We start from the raw sequence: 20673 nt of genomic DNA on the forward strand, positions 1-20673 counted from the left end.
ATCACGTTCAAACCATTTTCAGAAAATATCGGATTTTTTGGTGTTTACAAACAATTCAAAACTTTTCATTCAAATATGCTTATGAACTCACCAACATTATATATGTTGACATTTTTCAAAATAACTTGTATTCTCAGGGAATCATTAAGAAGAAAGGTCAGCAGGAAATGGTGGAATTTGTTATATTTTGTTATCATCATACATTAAATATTTTGAACATGTAATTTATGATATTGTAATTGATGTAAACAATGCTAGTTGTATCTTGATATGTATGATGATGGTGTTGTCTTGTTTCAATTATATACAATTGTGATGATATTATAAGATGAAGTCACGCGCAACCCCCGGACGTTTCCGCCGTCTGGTGCGGGGGTATGACATCGTGCTTTGAAAATAAGAAAAGAATATATATATATATATATATATATATATATATATATATATATATATATATATATATATATATATGTATATATATATATATATATATATATATATATATATATATATATATATATTGTCTTTTTACTTTCTTTCCTATTATTTTTATGTGATAACAAATGTAATAAAAATTTATAAATATTATTACATACCCTCACGAATTTATTAAAAAAAATATAAAGATCTATAAATTTAGGAAATTAGAATTTATAAAGAAAGAAAAAAGATATTAAATTATTAAAATGTAATATTAAATTTGTTATTTTGAACTTTTTATCATTTCTCTTTTCAATTTAAATAAATAAACAAATAAAATAAATGGATTAAATTTTAGAAACTTAGAAATTAAAAGGAAAGTTGCAGTAATTAAATTGATATGTATTTATTATTATATTTTTTATAATTTTTACATTTAAATATTATGTGTATTTAATCAAATGGAATAAACCATAAAATGACAAATGTAAAAACAATAAATCAAAAAATCTCAGAAAATTACATGTGTCAAATGCAATGAGAATATGACATTTGAGAAAAAAGATTTTCTATTATTAGTATAGATGCAATAAAGCCCCAAAAAAGATCGTCGTCCTTTGAAAATAAGAAAAAAAATATATTCTTTTATTTTGTCTTTTTACTTATTTTCATATTGTTTTTCGAAGAAAATAAATGTAATAAAAATTTATTAATTTTCTTAAATACTAGTTGTCAGACCCATATATTGCACGAGTTTATTAAAAAAATAAAAATATCTACAAATTTAGGCAATTTGAACTTATAAAGAAAGAAAAAAAAATTTAACTACTAAAATGTAATATTCAATTTGTTATTTTGAATTTTTTATTATTTCTCTTTTTAATTTAAATAAATAAACAAATAGAATAATTGGATTAAAATTTTGAAACTTAGAAATTAAAAGGAAAATTGCATTAACTAAATTGATGTGTATTTATTTTTTATATTTTTTACAATTGTTACATTTAAATATTATGTATAATTTAATAAAATAGAAAAAACCATAAAATGACAAGTGGAAAAACAATAAATCAAAAAATATTAGAAAATTACATGTGTCAAATGCAATAAGATTATGACATTTGGCAAAAATGATTTTCATTGATAAGTATAGATGCAATAAAGCGCAAAAAAGGTCGTCGTCCTTTGAAAATAAGAAAAAACAAATTAAATATATTTTTTATTTTGTCATTTTACTTATTATCCTATTATTATTAAATGATAATAAATGTAATAAAAAATTATTTATTTTACTAAATACTATTTGTCAGATCCGTATACTGCACGAGTTTATTAAAAAAATATAAAGATCTATAAATTTAGGAAATTTTAATGTATTAAGAAAGAAAAAAAATATGTATATTAAATAGTTAAAATGTAATATTCAATTTGTTATTTTGAACCATTTAACATTTTTCTTTTAAATTTAAATGAATAAAAAAATAAAATAATTTGATTAAAGTTTAGAAACTTAGAAATTAAAAAGGAAAGTTGTATTAATTAAATTGATATGTATTTGTTATTACATTTATTAAAATTGTTAGAATTAAATATTATGTGTAATTTACTAAAATGGAAAAAACCATAAAATGACACGTGGAAAAACATTAAATAAAAAAATCATACAAAATTACTTGTGTCAAATGCAATGAGAATATGACATTTGACAAAAATGATTTTCATTTATTAGTATAGATGCAATAAATCCCATAAAAACCCGCTGTCTTTTGAAGAAAAGAAAAGAAAAAAAAGAAAAATTAAATATATTTTTATTTTGTCTTTTACTTATTTTCCTATTATTTTTAGAGGATAATAAATATAATAAAATTTTATTAATTTTACTAAATACCAGTTGTTAGACCCATATACTACACGAGTTTATTAAAAAAATATAAAGATCTATAAATTTAGGAAATTTGAATTTATATAGAAAGAAAATAAATAAATTATTAAAATGAAATATTCAATTTGTTATTTTGAACTTTTTATCATTTGTCTTTTCAATTTAAATAAATAAACAAATAAAATAATTGGATTAAAATTTAGAAACTTAGAAATTAAAAGGAGAGTTGCGTTAATTAAACTTATATATTTTTAAATATTACATTTATTACAATTGTTACATTTTAATATTATGTGTAGTTTAAAAAAATGGAATAAACCATAAAATGACAAGTGGAAAAACAATAAATCAAAAATTCTTAGAAAATTACATGTGTGAAATGCAATGAAAATATGATCTTCAGCAAAAACGATTTTCAATTATTAGTATAGATGCAATAAAGCCCAGAAAAGACCCCCGCCCTTTGAAAATAAGAATAGAAAAAAAAATTAAATATATTTTTATTTTGTCTTTTTTACTTTTTTTCCTATTATTTTTTGTGACATCCCCAAAATCACGGCCAGAAAAGACCGATTTTGTTTATGCTGTTAAATAAAATCAGAGTAATCCTTTGATTAAAAAAGTTGCAGAATTTGTTCCCAAAACAAAATGATAAGAATTTATCAAAGCATTTCATAAAGAAATGTATTTTCATTATATAACAAAACCTCGGGATGTCATGTTCGATACAGACCAAAAGCATAAACAATACAAAATAGACCTTACAACAGTTACATATAACTACTGGTCTATAATCCAAAAATATGTTGACAATGTCATCCAACTTATGCTCTCGTGCCACTACCTGTAATACAAAGAAAATCTGAGTGGGTCAGGCTTAGGAGCCTGGTGAGCATATAGGGTTTTCAACCCACAATAAATAATTATATTTAGTTCACCAACCAACAATAACCCGATTACCCATTCCCGTTATCCTCACTTTATGTCCCTAAAACAACTATCACAAGGGACCTAGTCTAAGGATTTTCATCGGGGTGGACATTACTGCAAAGGGGTTTCCTTAACAATAGATGTCCTAAAGGCAACCATGAGGGGGATGGAGTACACCGGAGAACACATCGTTCACAACACCTACAGGTTATGAGCATGCTAGCGTTCCACTGGACTGTCTAGAAAGAGTCCGTGGTCGTCATCCATACTCTGCTAGATGACTAGATCAACAACAACATCGAGGCCTCTCATCATTTTATTTCTTCACACACCCACTGTCTACCCATGTTCTACCCAACATATTAGTAGACAAAATATATACATTTATATACAGCTTAAAACTTGTACAAAACATCCATTCAACAACTAGTTCAAATAAACAAATAATATATAAACACATAGCACGTAGACGATGATCGGACAGCACCTCGTCTCTTAAAATAATCTTTTCCGATAAAACCGGGACGTTTTCTCCAAAACCGGGCTTTACGCGGGCAGAGTCTCGGCTCGGAAACTTTACTTCTCGGGATCCTCGGGGCTTCGGGACTTGCTTCGGGTGTCGGGAATGATACCGGGGCTTCGGGGGTAAAGCTTGCACGTAAAACGAGGTAAAACGAGTGAGAGAGAAAGAAATGAGCAACCAAATTCGGCAGCCCACGACTTCTATTTATAGGGGCTGAAACCCCGATTTACGCTGGGTGTAAATCCTGATTACGCTGGGCGTAATGCCTCTACAAGCAGTACGTTGGGCGTACTTCGATTACGCTGGGCATACTCTTCGGATAAGCTTTGGTATGCGTGCTTCGAACTTCAAAAATTCATAACTTTCGCATACGAGCTCCGTTTTCGACGTTCTTTATATCCACGCGTAGGTGAGACTATGCTCTACAACTTTCATTTAGACGTCATCGGCTAATTTTGATTCTATTTTATTATATTATTTTTAGTAGGCCGGGACAGGAAAACTCTGTTATAAAATCATAACTTCTTCATCCGACGTCCGTTTTCGTTTGTCTTTTTACCGTTGGACTACTAATGACGAGATCTTCAATTCTCGTTTAGATTGTTTCGGCCAAATATCACTCGATCTCAATTTCAAGATTTGGGTTGTATACCGCTAAGTCGAAACTTAGAAAAATCATAACTTCCTCATACGAAGTCATATTTGGACGTTCTTTTTATGCACACTCTCGGTTTAACGTATTCCACGACTTTCGTTTAGATCACTAAGGCTAGATATCGCTCTATCTTAAATTCGTATTTTACGTCATACAGTGTCGTGCCGGTTCTGTCACGAAACTTCGACAAGTCATAACTTCTTCGTTATAACTCGGATTTCGGCATTCTTTATATATTCGGAAACCTTGCCACGACCACTACAAATTCATGTATCGATATCGGGTTTATCTAACAATTTATTTTGAACGCTTAAATTATCCTTAATTCAATTAAGTCACAACAATTAGGCATAAATCACATAATACTCAAATAATACATTCTTATTATTTCAAAATGAGTTACAAAGGTTAACCTAGACTATTAAATCAACATTAATGCCTAGCCCAGAAACACGGGCGTTACAATTCTCTCCACCTTAGAATGATTACGTCCCGGAATCATCAACGAAAATAGGACTTGTATAATGATTCCATACGTTATCTTTCCATCCTAAGTAATAACCGTAACTTCTATGTTTCCTCGAAAGAGTATCTAACTCTAGGGCTTCTTGACTGCAGACAATGCTCAATGTTGCATCTGCTTTTCGTACTAGGTTGGACTTTCAATCGTAACCTACAAGTTACAAAATAAATCCTTATTGAGGACTCCTTCTTCTTCTTAGGATAAGTACTTCCCCTTATCTATTGTAACAGGTCGATGGGTCATGTTCTAATGACCTCTCATCATATGATGCAACACTTTGACTCAAGTCTCTTAGAGTCAAATTCCAAAATGGAATATACCTTCCTTCATATTCTAATGTTATATAGTCACATTTTAACATGTAACATCTCTAGCTACTAATGAGCGCGATGCTATTGGTCGCATTGATTTCAATCTTCTGACTTAAGTCAGATGCTACCTCGAACTTGGTTCTCCGAACCACATAACTGTTGGATTAATGTCTAAGTCCATAACTATATTTGGTATGTACTTGACCCGACCCGACATGGTCCATTTGGGTTGCACTTCACCGGCACAATTTATATGGATAGTCTTTTGAGAATAGTATATTTATGATTTATATTAATATATTATAAATTCTAATATATTAATATGGAATCATATTATTTAATTAGTATTGATCAAGAATTAATTTAGAATTAATTAAGTGATCAAAAAGAACTAATTAAATATGGACTCTTATATATATGGAATGGGCCAAGTTCATTTAGGTTGGGCTAAGCTTTCATGGATGGTCCATGGAGCTTTTAACCCATGGATCCTATGTAAATGAAAGGTCATGGGTATTAGGGTTTACATGGATGTAACCCTAATCCTCCATAATATATAAAGGGGTCCTTGGCTCACAAAATTGGCACAAGTGTGTGAAAATAAGAGTGGGCCGATTTTAGTGTGCATATATATTCTCTCAAGTTCTTCCAAGGTGTTTTGGTGATTTGTGATTCCATTTGAGGCTTCCACACTATTGGGGCTAAGCTCTTAAAGCTTGAAGACATCAAGCTACATCAAAAGGTATGTCATCTAACTAGAACTTTGTAGTATAGGTGCTTCATAATATGCTAGTTAGGATGAAAGCTTGGAATAGTTAATATTTGCATGTATAAAAGAGAAAACATAGATCCAAGGTTTATAGGGTTGCATGTACACCATAGGAGTGTTAGAATGCTCAAAACCCAACAGTGGTATCAGAGCCATGGGTTGTTTTCTGTTATATTGATGCAAATGTTTTATTTTCAAGTTGGAAAAAAAAGGAAGCATGTCCAAAGAAATGTACTTTGAATATGAGACTTAGTTTCCATGGAGTTGATCTCCATTGGAATACCTTATAATGACTGTTGACAAGTCTTTGTGACTTTGTACATATTCATTACAGGAGGATCAGTGCATATAAGTTTAAAATCTAAACAGATTTCGATAAATGATAGGAATTTGAAATTCTCACATTTTTCGATAAGGATTTGGGAGTGTGAAATTAGAATCATTGAAATTATGTTCAATTGATTTATTTCACAAAGTAAGGATCATAGACAAACATAGAGTGCATACTTGGTGTATGGCAAAGCTATTGTTTAAGAAAAACATAGTGTACATGCTTGGAGCATGGAACAACTAGTGTTTTTAATTCAAGTATAAAGTTGATAAAACCGAAACAATGAATAATGAGTAATCAGTATGGTGATAAATAAAAGTATTTATTTATATTCATAGGGTTGTATACCATATTTGATTCATTTATTCTCGTGTTTCACTTTGCATGTTTTGACTTCCAGAATAACTAAGTCCCTCTTCCTGAATGATTAAGTTATTCAAACCATCCACAGTCGGTCATATGTTGGAAGTAGATATGAATCAAGACTGTCATGGGTTGGTTTGTAGAGGTCCAAGTTGGTGGACAAAGTGGTGCTACAACACTCATGAGTGCTCATAAGTTCTGAGTATTGGATTCAACCCGCGCTCATTTGAATCATTTCATGGATTTTATCACGTGTGATCATGAGACGATAATATCTTATATTCTTCAAACCTAGAGATATGAGTTGTTACTATGAGTTGGTTATACATTGATTGCACGAAAACGCATTGGGTAACTCGATGTTATAAAACGTGCCTTTGTGTATGATTCAACAAGTAGTAGAACAAGCCATATGAGTCTAAGTTTATCCATTCCTTTTACCTTCGGGATAAAAGCGATATCTGTGGGCCCCTCGATGATTTAGCGATGACACATGTGAGTGCTTGGCCAAGCCAGGACTGATTTGATTTGTTCAATCAGTCAGTCATCATAAATCGAAAATCGGGAAACAACAAATGGACAGAGAGAATGATTATAATCCATGTCTCAGTCCATATGATATCTAGAATGGAGGAATATATGATCCCTTATCTAATGGACAAGTCATTGACAAGGTCAGAGTTCGACATCGGCTTTAAGAGCTACGATTGCCAGTTAGGTTTTGAAGTCATACTCAATAATAGTTTTAGACTTATCCAAGTGGGAGACTGTTGGATTAATGTCTAAGTCCATAACTATATTTGGTATGTACTTGACCCGACCCGGCATGGTCCATTTGGGTTGCACTTCACCGGCACAATTTATATGGATAGTCTTTTGAGAATAGTATATTTATGATTTATATTAATATATTATAAGTTCTAATATATTAATATGGAATCATATTATTTAATTAGTATTGATCAAGAATTAATTTAGAATTAATTAAGTGATAAAAAAAACTAATTAAATATGGACTCTTATATATATGGAATGGGCCAAGTTCATTTAGGTTGGGCTAAGCTTTCATGGATGGTCCATGGAGCTTTTAACCCATGGATCCTATGTAAATGAAAGGTCATGGGTATTAAGGTTTACATGGATGTAACCCTAATCCTCCATAATATATAAAGGGGTCCTTGGCTCACAAAATTGGCACAAGTGTGTGAAAATAAGAGTGGGCCGATTTTAGTGTGCATACATATTCTCTCAAGTTCTTCCAAGGTGTTTTGGTGATTTGTGATTCCATTTGAGGCTTCCACACTATTGGGGCTAAGCTCTTAAAGCTTGAAGACATCAAGCTACATCAAAAGGTATGTCATCTAACTAAAACTTTGTAGTATAGGTGCTTCATAATATGCTAGTTAGGATGAAACCTTGGAATAGTTAATATTTGCATGTATAAAAGAGAAAACATAGATCCAAGGTTTATAGGGTTGCATGTACACCATAGGAGTGTTAGAATGCTCAAAACCCAACAGTGGTATCAGAGCCATGGGTTGTTTTCTGTTATATTGATGCAAATGTTTTATTTTCAAGTTGGAAAAAAAAGGAAAAAAAAACATGACGTTTGTCAAATTTTAAGATAATTACTTGTTTTTGTGAAAAACTAATTATTTGTAAAATTTGAATCATTTGCTATATGAGTTGAATTAGGTCAAATTTAGTAAAAGATAAAATGATATGATTATTTTATTAGTTTTAAAAGTTTGATCTAAAGAGTTTTTTGAAACCTCCATAAGTTATGGATATGAAAAGGTTTTTAAAAAAATTGATTCAAAGTTTTTTATGGAGTTACAAAACTTGGTCTTATGTTTTAAATAATTCCATAACTTGTTCTTAAGTTATGGAACATGAAAAGTTTCATCATAAAACAAGTATTTAACTTCATAAGTTATGGAATCCAAAAGTTTTCAAGAGTTACAAAACTTGCCCTCAAGTTTTGGAATTTGAAAAAAGTTTTTAATGATAAAAAAAAAAGAATTGAATTCTAAAACTCTTGGGTTCATAACTTAAACAATTAATTAAATGGTTTTAATTTTGAATTTAATAATTGGAATTATGATGTTTTTATTGAATCATTCAATTAACTCTTATGGACTTTATTAATAGATAATTAAAGTGTTTAATTAAAAGAGAATTAATAATTCCATAATGACATGGTTTAAATTTAATTAAATTAAGAGTATAGTTTAATTAATAGATTAAACCACCAAGTATTTTAAATGTCTAAAATACACCCTTATACTATTATAATATTAAAAGTTTAATATATTATATGTATAAGAGCAAGTCGTCTTACCATTAGTAAGCCTCATTCACGAAGCCGGTCTATAAGGGGGGTATAAGGTTACTGCCTATAAAATGGCAGTTTAATGGGTGTCCACTCTCACCCACCGCTTCCTTGACTGGTGGAGGGTCGTTAGCCGAACAGGTAGGACAAGGACTATAATTCTCCCTTCATTATAAGTATAATGATAAATACTAAGTAACTAAACACTTATAAATTCCCAATCTTAGTTATTTAGGAAAATGTGAATAAGGTGCTAATCCATGAAATTACACTTTGCACTTTGTTTAAGCTGTTAGTGGAGCGTGTGTGGTTAACCAGCACACTAACCTGGACTTAACAAGGTAGGCAAAGGGTAACTTAATGTTTATCATAGTATCGTTGGAGCGTGTGTGGTTAACCGGCACATCGATTGAGGGGTAAATATTAAGGGTACCAAGTATATTTGCATGATTACTTCACACCTTGTTTTGTGATCCTCGGCATCCCAGTCACAAAACCTGAAGGGCACACTCGAGATTGAAACATGCCATTGAAAAGTTCAATGAATCTCAAAAGAATCTAGGAGTTTCAAAACCAATTAAAACCTAATAATACATTTCGTTTATCTTGGTGGAAATTGGTGAATCGTCATTCACCTACCTTCAAATATTTTATAGCTTGGATTACGGCATCCCTCTTCCAAGTTATAAAATAGTTTGTTGGGTCCTAGCCTTAATATATCATATTGGGTGTTATATTAAGGACTTAAATCAACTTTACGTGAATTTCTCCCATTGTTGATGTCTGGTTTAGACAACAATGATCTTCCCAAACCAAGCTTTCCTAATGAATATGACTTCTCGAGTTTGGCTCATGGAAGTCATACTTCTCTTCCTCCACCTCCTCCAATTATTCTCCCTAACCCACAAGTTCAAGGTCACTCAAGCCCTAATGGCAAGCAAGGTCTATGTGTGATCACATCTTAGAGATGAAGTCACATATTGACAAGCCGGGAGAGTTGGGTGTGAAAGTCTTGAGAAAGTTGGATGTTCAATCACTTTCTAAGTCACATAGTGAGTTCCTTTGGGACTACTATGAAACAGACTATGACATGAACCTTAATGATCATATCTATTTGCTTGGTGCTGCTGAATCAGCAATGATTTGGAACGATAGTAAAGCAAATTTGATTAGAAGATCAACTTCCGAAAAACTTTATGGACAGTGACAATGGTGACACTGGAAATCCAGAAAAAGCATTATCTTCCCAATGGAAAGGGATTGGCCATAGTCAACCCGGTTGACCAAATGGTAAAAAGAAAGGCTAAGTCTGAGATAGTCCCATTACCAAAGGGTCCATATGTTTATTTTACCAAAGGAAGGGGCGTTGATTGCAAAGCTGCCAAATTTACCTAAGGATGTTAAAGTCAATAAGTTTGACTCTACATCAGGTAGAGCCCATTATCTAACTCTGTTAAGTTCTATTCTGAGATCCTCATTACATGATATGACTGGGTCACATGTTGATGTTTTAAGAATCAAAGAATAGAGAGAAATCTTAAAGGAAGTATATGTTGATTCTGATAGCGAAGGTGGATTTCGATCGCATCAGAATTTTGAGCAGTTGCTTAAGAAGTTATGATATATTGCTAAGGAATAGATAACAACAATTTTCCATGTGGATTGTAAGGATAAGTTTTTCCGCAAAGTTTTAAAATAAAAGAAAATTGTTTAATTTTATTTATTTGAAGTATCCTTACAATGGCATTTGTGGAAAATTGTTGCTTATATGATTCCACTGACAGCAATATTGGAAAATGGATTTGATTCTTTCATTTGTGGTAGTGTCTAAATTTACCAAATCAGGAAAGTTCCTCATCACCCAAGTTTCAATTGGACCGAAACTTGGAATCATGCAAGTTGAATAGTATGATGAATGAGAACTTTCAAGCATTGGAAAATCAAGACTAATTACTTGTTCACATGGATGTGTGAGTCAAGTGAAGGACTAAAGGGATCGAGTACACATTCTTGTGCACTGGTCATGTCCACCACAAAGCTCGTTAAGACTATTTGAATTACTAAAGTTTAGTAAATATGGTTATACTTACAAGTTTAAGTATAATTCTAAAACATTGGAAAAGTCTCAATGTATGGCAGAACGAATGGGAAGAATCAAATTAGGCAGAAAGATAAAAGTTTCTCAAATCTGAAAAGATGGAAGAGTACTTTAGTATCATGTTTGTGATCATCTTAATGATTTAGAAATCACATCACAATTAGTCCTCTAAAGGTCATCTTAGTGCATTCTTATGACTAAGAAGAGGAGTCATGAATTGTTGAAATGGTTAGATCAGGAAGATGAGTCATACTTCGTTCCAAAACAATTCTTAGAGTCATACTCCAAGATTGTAACTTGAGTGACATATCTTAAAGAAAGGTTTAAAACACTTGTCAAATGTAAGAGTAAAAGTGTCCTACTCTTGTACATTTGAAATTGGTAAGTTGTGATGTTTTGGATAAAACAAAGACCAACTAAGGCCAATTGTGTAAAGTGTTTGTCTTGATAAAGAATCCGCACTATCTCTTGAATATTTGGCAAGATAGTCTTATATGTCAAGAGGATAGTGGGAGTCTTAAAGATCCTAAAAAGAATTTCAAGAACTAATCAAGAATAAAACCTGAGGTTCTTCACTAGCACACGACTTGAGGTTTATAACCTATCGTGTTGACATATTCTGTGCCCATTCCAGTTAAAGTTGGCTTTGCATAGGAGTTCTGAAAGTTCTCAATTGGTTGCATAACAACTTGGAAGCAATGGCAGACCCTGTACTACCAGGTGGCAAGAAGTTAAGATTGCATAAGTTTAGTCCATATGAGTTTGGATTTGTCATTATCCTTGTCTTGTGACTATGGGTTTGACGATTCACATGGATAAGAACACATACACCATAAAATCTAAGGGTCATAAGGTTTCTCTCCGATTCATGAAAATGATGGTGAGGAAACACTTCCACCAAGTAGATTTGAAGCAGATAGCAAAGGTCTAAACAATTGAGACAATGATTACGACATCCCTTTTCATAGTTCTGAAATTGTTTAGACACACATGCATGCTATCTAAGGAAAGGTGTATGATTTTGATAAAGTTTTATCAAAGCATCTCGTATCAGAAATCTGAACTTTGGTAAGAAAGTCAATAAAGTATTGATTTCTAGAAGTCCAGCTGATTTTTGAGTACATGTCAAAGCTAGTGGGAGCATAAGTGTTATGCTAATAATCATCATGTAAGTGGGAGCATGATAATTATTGTTAGTGTTGCAAGTTAGCAATGTTAATTATAGAAAACAAAAGTTTCAATTCGTGAGGCTGCAGGGATTGAAAAAGTTGTTTTGCTATAATTAAGGGAGAGGATATACTTCATTTCAGTTCTAAAGGCTTAGATTGAGACCTTAATCATCTTTAGTCAAGAATATATATATGAATTTCATGTTGGATTGGTTCAACTTAAGGAAATTCTTTATATTGCGTTCTCAAAATTCGATTATGATTACGGCATCCCTCTTCATAGTCAAATTTTGAAAACATGGCAAATAAAAATATTGTAGCAAAAGACTGGTCTAGAATCATGTCTTTATGTGAGACATCATGAATCGTGTACCATTTGCTTTGGGTACAGGATCGATTGCATGTGCTATAATATTTGTTATTTCTAAATTTTTCCAAATGCCCAGAGGCATTAAGAAGGGAAAAGGTCTAGAATTGGATATGACTAAAATGATTAAGCAATTGTCGAGGACAATCTGAGGTTTACCAAAGATTGGTTGCTCAGGGACAGTTGGAAGTATAGTGCTAATTTTGGAAGGACCATATTGACATATTCTGAAAAGAGGCATCTCTTATTCAGAAGTGATAGTCAAAATGAGAATATGGAGTTGTCTCCATAGGTGGAAGTTATCTGTGTAAGATTAGAAAACTTAATGCAAGAAGCATGTCCAAAGCAATGTACTTTGAATATGAGACTTAGTTTCCATGGAGTTGATCTCCATTGGAATACCTTATAATGACTGTTGACAAGTCTTTGTGACTTTGTACATATTCATTACAGGAGGGTCAGTGCATATAAGTTTAAAATCTAAACAGATTTCGATAAATGATAGGAATTTGAAATTCTCACATTTTTCGATAAGGATTTGGGAGTGTGAAATTAGAATCATTGAAATTATGTTCAATTGGTTTATTTCACAAAGTAAGGATCATAGACAAACATAGAGTGCATACTTGGTGTATGACAAAGCTATTGTTTAAGAAAAACATAGTGTACATGCTTGGAGCATGGGACAACTAGTGTTTTTAATTCAAGTATAAAGTTGATAAAACCGAAACAATGAATAATGAGTAATCAGTATGGTGATAAATAAAAGTGTTTATTTATATTCATAGGGTTTGATACCATATTTGATTCATTTATTCTCGTGTTTCAGTTTGCATGTTTTGACTTCCAGAATAACTAAGTCGCTCTTCCTGAATGATTAAGTTATTCAAACCATCCACAGTCGGTCATATGTTGGAAGTAGATATGAATCAAGACTGTTATGGGTTGGTTTGTAGAGGTCCAAGTTGGTGGACAAAGTGGTGCTACAACACTCATGAGTGCTCATAAGTTCTGAGTATTGGATTCAACCCACGCTCATTTGAATCACTTCATGGATTTTATCACGAGTGATCATGAGACGATAATATCTTATATTCTTCAAACCTAGAGATATGAGTTGTTACTATGAGTTGGTTATACATTGATTGCACGAAAACGCATTTGGTAACTCAATGTTATAAAACGTGCCTTTGTGTATGATTCAACAAGTAGTAGAACAAGCCATATGAGTCGAAGTTTATCCATTCCTTTTACCTTCGGGATAAAAGCGATATCTGTGGGCCCCTCGATGATTTAGCGATGACACATGTGAGTGCTTGGCCAAGCCAGGACTGATTTGATTTGTTCAATCAGTCAGTCATCATAAATCGAAAATCGGGAAACAACAAATGGACAGAGAGAATGATTATAATCCATGTCTCAGTCCATATGATATCTAGAATGGAGGAATATATGATCCCTTATCTAATGGACAAGTCATTGACAAGGTCAGAGTTCGACAACGGCTTTAAGAGCTACGATTGCCAGTTAGGTTTTGAAGTCATACTCAATAATAGTTTTAGACTTATCCAAGTGGGAGACTGTTGGATTAATGTCTAAGTCCATAACTATATTTGGTATGTACTTGACCCGACCCGGCATGGTCCATTTGGGTTGCACTTCACCGGCACAATTTATATGGATAGTCTTTTGAGAATAGTATATTTATGATTTATATTAATATATTATAAGTTCTAATATATTAATATGGAATCATATTATTTAATTAGTATTGATCAACAATTAATTTAGAATTAATTAAGTGATCAAAAAGAACTAATTAAATATGGACTCTTATATATATGGAATGGGCCAAGTTCATTTAGGTTGGGCTAAGCTTTCATGGATGGTCCATGGAGCTTTTAACCCATGGATCCTATGTAAATGAAAAGTCATGGGTATTAGGGTTTACATGGATGTAACCCTAATCCTCCATAATATATAAAGGGGTCCTTGGCTCACAAAATTGGCACAAGTGTGTGAAAATAAGAGTGGGCCGATTTTAGTGTGCATACATATTCTCTCAAGTTCTTCCAAGGTGTTTTGGTGATTTGTGATTCCATTTGAGGCTTCCACACTATTGGGGCTAAGCTCTTAAAGCTTGAAGACATCAAGCTACATCAAAAGGTATGTCATCTAACTAAAACTTTGTAGTATAGGTGCTTCATAATATGCTAGTTAGGATGAAACCTTGGAATAGTTAATATTTGCATGTATAAAAGAGAAAACATAGATCCAAGGTTTATAGGGTTGCATGTACACCATAGGAGTGTTAGAATGCTCAAAACCCAACAGTGGTATCAGAGCCATGGGTTGTTTTCTGTTATATTGATGCAAATGTTTTATTTTCAAGTTGGAAAAAAAAGTGAAAAAAAACATGACGTTTGTCAAATTTTAAGATAATTACTTGTTTTTGTGAAAAACTAATTATTTGTAAAATTTGAATCATTTGCTATATGAGTTGAATTAGGTCAAATTTAGTAAAAGATAAAATGATATGATTATTTTATTAGTTTTAAAAGTTTGATCTAAAGAGTTTTTTGAAACCTCCATAAATTATGGATATGAAAAGGTTTTTAAAAAAATTCATTCAAAGTTTTTTATGGAGTTACAAAACTTGGTCTTAATGTTTTAAATAATTCCATAACTTGTTCTTAAGTTATGGAACATGAAAAGTTTCATCATAAAACAAGTATTTAACTCCATAAGTTATGGAATCCAAAAGTTTTCAAGAGTTACAAAACTTGCCCTCAAGTTTTGGAATTTGGAAAAAGTTTTTTATGATAAAAAAAAAAGAATTGAATTCTAAAACTCTTGGGTTCATAACTTAAACAATTAAATAAATAGTTTTAATTTTGAATTTAATAATTGGAATTATGATGTTTTTATTGAATAATTCAATTAACTCTTATGGACTTTATTAATAGATAATTAAAGTGTTTAATTAAAAGAGAATTAATAATTACATAATGACATGGTTTAAATTTAATTAAATAATTCAATAAAGCCCAAAAAAGATCGCCGTCCTTTGAAAAAAAAGAAAAAAAAGAAAAATTAAATATATATTTATTTTGTCTTTTTACTTATTTTCCTATTAGTTTTAGATGATAATAAATATAATAAAAATTTATTAATTTTACTAAATACTAGTTGTCAGACACGTATACTGGACGAGTGTATTAAAAAAATATCAAGATCTATAAATTTAGGAAATTTGAATTTATAAAGAAAGAAAAAAAATTAAATTATTAAAATGTAATATTCAATTTGTTATTTTGAACTTTTTATCATTTCTCTTTTCAATTTAAATAAATAAACAAATAAAATAATTGGATTAAAATTTTGAAACTTAGAAATTAAAAGGAAAGTTGCATTTATTAAACTGATATATATTTATTATTACATTTAAATATTATATATAATTTAATAAAATGGAATGAACTATAAAATGACAAGTGGAAAAACAATAAATAAAAAAATATTAGAAAATTACATGTATCAAATGCAAGGATAATATATATCATTTGGCAAAAATGATTTTCATTTATTTGTGTAGGTGCAATAAAGCCCAATAAAGATCGCCGTGCTTTGAAAATAAGAAAAGAAAAAAAAGTGAAATTAAATATATTGTTACTTTGTCTTTTTACTTATTTTCCTATTGTTTTTAGATGATAGTTAATGTAATAAAAATTTATTAATTTTACTAAGTACTAGTTGTTAGACCCGTATACTGCACAAGTTTATTAAAAAATATAAAGATCTACAATTTTAGGAAATTTGAATTTTAAAGAAAGAAAAATAATTATTAAATTATTAAAATGTAATATTCAAGTTGTTATTTTGAACTTTTTATCATTTCTCTTTTCAATTTAAATAAATAAATAAATAAAATAATTGGATTAAACTTTAGAAACTTATAAATTAAAATGAAAGTTGCATTAATTAAATTGATATATATTTCTTATTACATTTATTATAATTGTTACATTTAAGAATTATGTGTAATTTAATAAAATGGAAAAATCCTGACAAATGAAAAAACAATAAATCAAAAAATCTTAGAAATTTACATGTGTCAAATACAATGAAAATATGACATTTGGCAAAGTTGATTTTCATGTATTAATATAGGAACAAATGATATAATCTTTAGATCTCGAACACCGTAAAAACCAAAATTCAAAAAGTACAAAGTAATTTTAAACTATACGAATAATTGCTTATCTTCATTTGAAAATTGAATTTTACGTAGATCTATATTCCTTCTATTGTATGAATTTTTTCTTTATAACTTTTTTTAAAGAATTTATAACGTTATTTATATATAAAATAAATTTGAATATCTGGTTATAAGGTAGGCATCCTTATTTCAAATCATGTCTCCTGTCCTTGTGTATTTATTAGGGTTGATAAAAATAAATTGAACGACTTCTAAAAATAATCAAAAACGACATAAACCGACACTTATAAAGTGAAACTGCGACGGAAACTAACTGTATGATTTTTTATTTTCCAAAAACCGAAAACTTCCCGTTTGATGCAATTTTAATTTTCCAATAATCGAATGGCGGCGAATTTAAAACAACAGATACGAATATATAATATTTATTATTCAGTTAATAATTATATATAATATAATTATTTATGTTATTGGTTTGACGATGTTTTAAAATGTCTTTAATTCTTAAAACTATTGTTTGATGGTATTTTAACTTTTAACGTAATTTATTGAAATTTGGTGCTTTTAATATATTAAGTTTTAAGTAATTTTTTTTAGAACGGCAAGTTAATATTGATGGGTTTTTTAGGTTACAAAATAAATAATTGCATAACAGAAACCTCATAAAATCTAATTACGGGCACATAAAACCTAGAGATCTATCACATTTTCTCAATATAGCAACATATTATGAAACTTTGAACAAACTAAGTATAAACGTAAAAGTACAAGGATTATATAACATACCTTTTAGTATAACAATTATACTAACTCTGTTGATCTTCAAAAGCTCATGTAAAACAAACGCCAAAAGTGTGAACGCCTCTAATGACTCACAAACAAAACCCTAGAACCCTAGAAATTGAAAGGAGAGAAGAGAGGAAAATGAAATTCGGATTTCATCCTTCTTGGAAGGCTAGGAACAAAATGATGATGCCAAGAATCATATTTATAGATAGGGAATCTCCTGGATAAACCCTTGCTTGAATAGTAAAATAATCATATTTTATCTATTCAATGCAGTTATCCTTATCAGTTAAAGTTTCTTGTCGCAAGTCGTAACTCGTTCCCATTATCTTGCTGCTAAAATCAAAGCAGTTTAAATTTTATTTATTGTTTTCAGATAACTACTTTTACTGTTATTTGTTGAGCAGGAAATTTATGACCAAAGGCTCATCATCAGTTTTGACAGACGCAGTCGACAATCCTAAGAAAATGATTAGAGCATATAAGAGGAAAGAAATAGTAGAAAATAATAAAGAACTAGAAAGTCTAAAGGCTAAGGACGAAAACATGGCATACACAATGAATCTGGAGCAATATATGGCACACAACAGTGAAAGCAGAGACTTTGGAGTAAAAAGGACAACACTTGAGAATCTTAATTTTGAACTAAAGGTGCATTTTCTTCATCTATTAAAAGTAACACAATTTGCTCGCAAAGATCATGAAGATGTTATTCAACATGTAGAATATGTGATTAAGATTGCTGATTATTTCAACATACCAAATGCTTTTGAAGATCAAGTGATGCTTCAAGTTTTTCTTATCACACTCACTAGAGCAGCTAAAGATTGAAAAAAAAACAACACCAATAGGAGAAATTTTGACATGGAACGACCTAAAAACAAAGTTTCTTGCAAGATTTAGTCCTCCATCAAAACTTGAAAAGAAAAGAGTTGAAATTCAAAATTTTCAGCAATAAGACGAAGAAACATTATATGAAGCATGGGAGTGCTATAAACGTATGTTGCAGAAATTTCCTAAACATGACCTTAATAGTGATCAAGAGGTACAAACTTTTTATAATGGGTTAAATACTGCTACTAGACAATTGGTCGATATTAGAGGACCTATACCTAAGAAATTACCCAGTGAAGGTAAATAAATAATAGATGAATTAGTACAACACTCACACCAATGGTTATCTGCTAGGGATACCTCTATTAAAAAAAAGAAACATCTGATCAATTATGAGGAAATAGAAGCTTTAATTTCAAAAATTGATGACATGGGTAAATTAATGACGAAAATGTCCCAATCAGTACATGTGATACAAATAGGTTGTGACAATTGTAATGGTCCACGTCTTACGAAAGAATGTGAAGGTTTGTATCGATTGGATACACTCAAGTATGAATAACAAAGAACAAACAAAGTAAACAAAGATTAAACAGAAAAACTAAAGAACATGAATAATTACAAAGATACTTTCACTAAGAAAGAATGTACTCACCAAGAGAACAATGTCACAAATACGGTCACAAAGGCATAGATTAGGGTTTCACCCTAATGTTGATTATATACGATTACAATAACTAAAATTCCACTAATTCAGGGATGTATACCTATCTAAGTAAAGGTCTGATCCTAATCACTAAGATTACGAATTAGAAATCTATTATATATATGTATGTATGTATATATATATATATATATATATATATATGTATAACTGCCTAATATACATAAGTTACTTAGATTATGAAGTTCACGCTGACACTTATAAGATCGGGTGTTGGCGCTGGCGTTGGTGGTCAGCGTGTGGTGTTTAACTCATAAGATCATAAGGTGTGACCTTACAATCCCCCCTATCTGATGATGTTAAAACTAATCTTCAACAACTTCTTCAACTTTTGCTCCCCCTAAGAGTAAGATTGAAGGTTTAATATTTTCCTTCTTTTGCTCCCCCTGAGAAAATGAATGCGTCTGAGAAACACTTTGAAAACTTCTTCTATAGCTCTTCTGAGAAGGTGTATGAATCTCCCCCTCAGATAAAAAATAGCTGAGTTTTGCTCCCCCTTAGATGTATAACCATCTTGTTTCAAGAGTGTTTTCTATTGAATGATCATAGAATAATCCTTTTTTTTACAAGAAGACAACAAGTAACCTGAAATAAAAGAAAACATCAAATAAAGTTAAAGGGTAGGAGGGAATTTGGTGTATCACACTATTGTGTTGTTTCATAAGTAGACCACTTACACATAATTGTGAAGTATCATCAGCGTATGGTTTTATACGCTGAATGATTAACTTCTTTTATTAGAAGAATAAAGGGCGAGAGTGGAATGATGTGAATAATACATTATGGTACGAAATGTACCCATCGGCAAAGAGTGTTAAAGTTTTATTAAAGTATGGCAAATACACTTAAAAATTAACTTCTTTAACAGAAGATTTGTTGGGAAAGAATGGGTAGGTGTGTGTAATATATCACGGACAACGATATACCCATCGACACAGATTTTTCAAATTTTCATTAGTGTCTGGCTTCATACACTAAATCAAAAGATTCTAAAGAAGAATGTCAGGTGAGAATGGATTGGTGCGTGTGATAAGCTACAATACATAGCGTAACTATCAGCACAGATGTGTCAAGCGCTCATCAACATATGGTATGTTTTGCTGAATCATAATGCTTTTAAGACGAATTTATGGGCAAGAAGGGGTTGGTGCATGTGATAGCCTACGGTACATAGAATAACAATCGATACAGAGTTTCAAACTTTTATCAGTGTATGGTATATCACAGTGTGTCGTTAAGTTTTATGAATAAGAGATTGGGAGAGAATGGAGTGTTTCAATCATGCTGAGGTAAAATCAGCGCGAATCATAAACATAGTAAACTTATCAACAAGAAGTGGTTAATCTTCTGTATCATAAAGTTAAGTTTTAGTCTAGAATTTATAATTCTCTATCAATTCATTTAATATGGTAAAAGACAAAAATGGTAAAGAAATAA

The 20673-nt window shown here is 30.8% G+C and overlaps 1 non-coding gene across 1 annotated transcript; it reads right to left on the reverse strand.

The window, feature by feature from the left end:
- Positions 1-18600: 18600 nt before the first annotated feature.
- LOC145110503 (small nucleolar RNA R71) lies at positions 18601-18707 on the reverse strand. Its single transcript, XR_013709882.1, has one exon. It is a non-coding gene; the product is annotated as a small nucleolar RNA R71 (small nucleolar RNA).
- Between the last annotated feature and the right edge of the window lie 1966 nt (positions 18708-20673).

The sequence above is a fragment of the Lactuca virosa genome, chromosome 4, assembly GCF_052849685.1.
Source record: "Lactuca virosa cultivar CGN04683 chromosome 4, Lactuca_virosa_CGN04683_v6, whole genome shotgun sequence".
NCBI lineage: Eukaryota > Viridiplantae > Streptophyta > Magnoliopsida > Asterales > Asteraceae > Lactuca > Lactuca virosa.